Raw genomic sequence first — 6,130 nt, 5'->3', positions numbered from 1 at the left:
GGATGGCCTCACGAGATCAAGGCGGCCGCAGATCCAAAACGATGTTTGCCCAAATTCCTACTCAAAAAAGCGATATTACTATTTTAATCATATATAACCTATAGACTTTCTTAGCTCATCTTGAACGAGCCTATTAACTCAACTGAAGTTGGACTTGCTGCAGATAAACTGTTCAGAACATACTTGATGTGAACGCACCCTAACTTATCCAGCCATTGTAGAAGGCAGCCCTACATCTCTCCAAACAAACTGCATCTGACTGTCGCTTATCAATAGTTAAGAGATATTCGAAGGATTAATCTCGCCGGCCTAAACCTGTGAAAAAACACCTGTGGAAGTTCATGAATTTGCTGGTGAAATTAAAGAAATACAATGAATTTGAGAGTTAATAGCTCCCTTTTTCTGCATTTTACTCTGTTTTTTTTCAGAGTTATCCAATATTTATATATGGCTGCTTCCCCTTTTATCTTATTATCTCAGAGTAGGTGATTTGTGTTGGCCAATGAAGGAGATTTAATATGGTGAACAAGCAGTATAAATAGTCCATTGTCTTAAAAAAAAAAAAAGTAAAACATGCACCAAGATTTAAAAGAAAAATGTCAAATGTTTAATGCAGTCGTTGTGGGATTATTATTGTGATAGGAAGTTAGAAAAAACTAAATTCTGATGCAAAAAAAGTTTGTAAAAATTGCATTTTTTCCTTGCTTTATAGCGTTATACTTTCAGGCTTCTAAAAGTTATTCAAATGAAACAATAGAAAAGGGTAAATATTACTTTTTTATTTGAACTTCCATGTGACCTACATGTATCATACAATTAAGTGAAATGTGAAATTATTAAGGGTTGAAGGTTTTCAAGTTCCATTCTACGTGCAAAAGAAGGCTTAAAGTACCCCGAATAATCAGAAACGGTGCATTCAAAGTGGGGCTTTCTACAATGGCGGATATTCTAAGTTAGATTTGAGATTATTATCTATCTGCTGTATGGTGAGTTCTTTTCTTCGAAGATTTCTGAAAACAAACCTGTGGATCCTGGAGGACAGGCTGACTGAACTGTACGAGGGAAGCTGTGCTTTTTGTTTTTGTCGCACAGAACCTCAGTTTTTCTTCAGACACTTCAACTTGTACAATGACTGCAGAGCTTTAGGTTGAAGTTTGGTTTTCTATTTGATGCCCAAAGGATGTGTTCGGTATCACTTTGTGTCATCAGAAGGAATGCACCGTCTCCAACTTCTTCTGCTTCTCCTTCTTTACTCCCAGTTGTAGCAGGGCTGCACACTTGATTTATGTATAATCACGTGTTGTTATTAGCTTCATCAGTGGCAATATTGAAACACAGTTTGCTTTGTTGCAAACAGTGTGTTGAAACGTGCTTTTCCTTCAACCACTGAGGCAGATTTTCTCGATAAGGGCTGGGACCAATCAAACAAGTTGAACTGCAAAACTCAAGCAAACTGAACAATTCAATACCGATATTAAATGTAGTATTTGGATTAAGAATCAGTGTGGTAAATATGTCAATGCACAAGATTAATCCTAAACACAAATTAGGATTACCACAGATTGTGCGACGTACACTCAGCAAAACAAAACCGTTGGATGGAACTAACATACGGATGGTTTAGCTGTCTTCATCCTGAGTGTGGCATTAGAGGAAAGGTCACAGTGTTATTTAATTGAAATGGGTTCATCCTCTGGGGAGCAGGTATTTAATTGAATTTCAAGATAATCTGACGCTTAAAGGAGAAATCCGGCACAAAATGAACCTAGGGGTTAATAACACGTGTACCGCGTCGACCGTTCTCTGGGATATGTTTTCATGCTAATCAAATGTGACCAGTTTTATCACAAACCGCTAATTAGCTTATAGCGCTAGTCGTTGGGCTACGGATAAAGTCAAAAGAAATCACTATTTCTATACCACTAACAAGGCTCAAAATAGCACCACACTTCCACGGTAGCATAATGAGGGTCCCTACATGGAAACTGAAGCATTGAGAACTTCGTAAGTGTACAGATGGTTTAGAAAAACAGTACCGTTCACTTATACAGGCGGGCACCATCTTGGGACAGTCACGACCAGTCGATTGACGAACGCCGTGCAACGTGCATTCCGTTCAGCTCACGTTGCAAGAAATCCCAGAGAACGGTGAACTCGGTACACGTGTCATTAACCCCTAGGTTCATTTTGTGCCGGATTTGTCCTTTGAAATTTGAATATTTAACGTGTAAAAATTGAGATTTTGGCCTGATGGTGGCGTGAGAGGAAAGGTCAGGAGTTAAACCACTCTGCAAGTTGAAAAAATGATGCTAAAGGGGGACCAAGAGCGCTACAAATGTGAAGCCAAGGGGTCATGACCGAGCATCCGTATGTGACGAGTGTGTTGTGAGAATGTGTTGCAAAAACACACAACAAATTCTTCTCACAGTGCAATCAATAGTTGTTCATATATCAACGAGTGTTCCCAGCCCTAACTGTGATTATTAGATTTGATTGACAAATTTCCAAGTAACTTAATTTTTTCGAGCAAACTGCATCCACTGATGAAGTCCAAAACTTGTACAAACTTGTCAAACTGTGTTCTTCAGAGTCAATAACGGACATTGAAGCTCTGACTGACCGATGCTTGGGCCCTAAGTGTGCAGCCCTGACTGTAGGATCCTATCAGGTATTTAAAGTATCTAATTCATAAACTTCCTCTGTTTAGTCCAACCTCTTCCTGAGTCTAAATGGAGGGAAGCTGAGTGAAAACACCCAGGAACAATATCTACAGCCAGGGTAAAAAAAAAAAGAAAAAAGAAAAAAAAGAGAGCACCGTCCAGAAAACACTGCAAGTGGTACTTTACCCATTCTTCCACCTTTTCCGCTGCCGAGGCTCCCGTCCAGGTTTCAGCGTGTCGACTATCAGTGTTTGAAAGGCTCGTGAGGGTTTGAGGCGGAAACGTGGAATAGAAACTTGACTAATATTTCAGGTTTAGAGGAACAACAGCAAAGACAGTAGCACCGTTGTTTATCGGTGTTTTAAGCCCCCGACGTCTCCTTCCAGGCAACGCTGCCTGGAAGGCACTAGGATTAGGCTATGGTTATGGTTAAGGTTAGGGTTAGGTGCCTTGAAGTCAACGGTCACAGCGCTGCCTGGAAGGCACTAGGATTAGGCAGTGGTTATGGTTAGGGTTAAGGTTAGGATTAGGTGCCTTGAAGTCAACGATTACAGCGCTGCCTGGAAGGAGACGTTGGGGGCTTAAAACACCATCGAGCAGCACGGTACCAACTAAATCACACTCTAACAGAAATGTTCTCAGGGTCCACGGGACAAAAATTGCACCAAAACAATCTTTGCAGGTGACAGCAAAATGTTTGGGAGAAACAAAACAGAAAGCCATTTTTATTTTGTTTTAAACTAGTGGTTAAATGAGCAAAGGATTAGAGCAGCGTTGGAGGAATGAGGTGCTTGTTTTCTTTGTCTACCTCTCCACAGACACCTGCCTTTACACCCAAACGTCCTGAATTACATTCTGTGGTAAGGCTACATTTACACAGCTACGTTTTGGTTTGAAAATGATTATCTTTTGCTACGTTAACACCTCGCATACACGATGTGATTGGCCTGACCGGAATTTGTTTTTTCCAGCTCGCAAGCCAACGGAGAGTTGCTAGACTGACCCTGGCTGCAAATTACATTTGCTGCCGCTAGGGTGCGTCTAGATTTCTAGGCTAGGTCTTACTGGTCATGACGTCTTGTTCTCTGAGATTTAGCTACTAACGTTACCATAGAAACTACCAGCAACGGACGGTTATACATACTGCCTCCTGTCTATGCCCAGTATACAAAGATGTTGATGAGATGTGCGGTTTGGGCGTGCTAGTTTAAACGGAGACTCGTTTTTCTACTGGAGCTAAAAACACTTGTGTGCACAGAGATTGCTTGGGGCTCAAAAACTTTGCTTAAAAACCAAAACGTAGCGATGTAAATGTAGCCTAAAGCTGTCATAGTCCCTCCGCCAGAGATGAGATGTCTTCCACACGCCTTCCTCCACTGAATCAGAGTCCAGCGTCTGTATGCACACATTCTGAGACGCCCTCGTTGTTTCTGCATTCGGTCAACTGTACTCCAAAGCTGCAAAGATCGATCGGTTAGTGGTGAGCTATTAAATGAATCGCCAACTATTTTAAAAGTTAGTGAATCGATTTGTCATTTTTTTATGAAAAAAAAAAAAGTATAACAAAATATTTCATTCCAGCTTGTTAAATGTGAATATTTTCTAGTTTCTTGTCTCCTCTGTGACAGTAAACTGAATATCTTTGAGTTGTGGACAAAACAAGACATATGAGGACGTCATCTTGGGCTTTGGGAAACACTGATCCACATTTTTCACCATTTTCTGACATTTTATAGACCAAACGACTAATCCATTCATCGAGAAAATAATCCACAGATTAACCAATGATGAAAATAATCGTTAATTGCAGACCTACTGTACTTACTACACATTTCACCGTGCATTCCTTGACTTTTATTTGTTATTAGGGGCTGTACTGTCTATAAATAGCTTTCCTGACACGTGATGCAATGTTAAAAAAAAATCATTTTGAAGAGTATGCAATTACATAAGGCACATTTGTATGATGCTTTCTCACCCTTGTCATTCTTTGTTGAAACACAGGATCACATTTTAAAATGCATTTTTGTTCTGTACATTGGGTGTATTTTCTTCAAATGCAAAAAGGTGTGAAGGAATTAATAAACTGCACATAGAACGACCCACTGGAGCCGCTACGCTGCCACAGGCCGGGATATTCTGCATATCGAGGCCTTGCACAGGCCTTCAGGCGGCCGTGGAGTCGCCCTGCGGCTGGGTTTTGTTTTGGGCCCTTTGGGTACTGGTTGCATAGTTGTTAACCAAGTAGCTACTTAACAAAGGCATTTACTTTGTCTTCACAGAGTTTGGGTGACTATAGATATTGTGTGTGTTTGGGATATATAAATGGAGTGTTGAAAAGTTTTTTTAAAACATGGATTTTCATTTTAGCATCACTTGAAATAAACTGAAACTAAAACTAGTGTTATTTGTCTTTATTTGTAGAATTTGACAAAGGCCTCTGATGAAAAGGAGATCCACTAAAATATAGTTAGTTTAAGTTACTTAAAGGTACAATATGTAACTTTTCTGCTATAAAATGTCTAAAAACGACCATACCTATGTTATATATATTTTTTGAGTTGTGTAGTTACACTATCCCAAATGTTTCCACCAAATGGCAAACCCAGAGAAATCTGTTGTTTTATTTTCAGACACGTCACATTTCATTTAGTCGCCCTTCAGTGGCGTCATATAACCATTCACCATCTAGCAACTCGTAACTTCCGTCAAAATACGGACACCCAGATGCTACGTTCGAGAGTAATTATATAGTAATCATACAATGTCACACAAAAAAATACTGGTAACACTGCTTTTTCTGCCAAAAGGCATCATTTTGTGATTAATTACATGCCACTTTGCAACACAGTAATACAGCAGAAACCTTATTTATTGATACATATCAATATTAATCCAGCTTAATGTTACTACAATGTATGTGCTGGTTGACAAGTAGCTAACGTTAATGCTAGCTAATGCTTGGTGGATAACATTATAGGGTTACATCGTTCAATACGCTCATAAAGTTATTAGTAGTATGATTGTTTTGACCATGGATAAAAGCAGCACTGCGCTAACCCACGAATAAGTTCATTAGTAACGTTAACGTTAGCTGTATAGATAGACGATTAATCTAATGCTAATTTAGCCAGCTAGAACACCCCGTCGTAACCAATTGGGGGCTTGTTCGTCTCTTGTTGTGGTTGGTCCATTGCGCTGATTAGTTGATTTGGTCCTGGTGTGTGTTTGGCCAGGTTTGGTTTGGTGCACAGACGCAGCATGTTTTGCAGCTAAGGTTGGTAGAAGCTTTTTTTCTCTCCTTGGGGATTGTTTGTCGTGGTCCAAAGAGAAGGTTAGCGTTGCCATCTTTCTTAGGACAGTTTTTTGAGTTTTATTTGGAGCTTTAGCAGTAAAGCCTAGTTAACGAACATTAGCTGAACTCTGTTTACCAGCAGAGAGTCTGAGCAGAGGATCAATGATGGCTGCTT

This window comes from Sander lucioperca, chromosome 1, assembly GCF_008315115.2.
Source record: "Sander lucioperca isolate FBNREF2018 chromosome 1, SLUC_FBN_1.2, whole genome shotgun sequence".
NCBI classification, from domain to species: domain Eukaryota; kingdom Metazoa; phylum Chordata; class Actinopteri; order Perciformes; family Percidae; genus Sander; species Sander lucioperca.
This window is presented reverse-complemented; position numbering follows the sequence as displayed.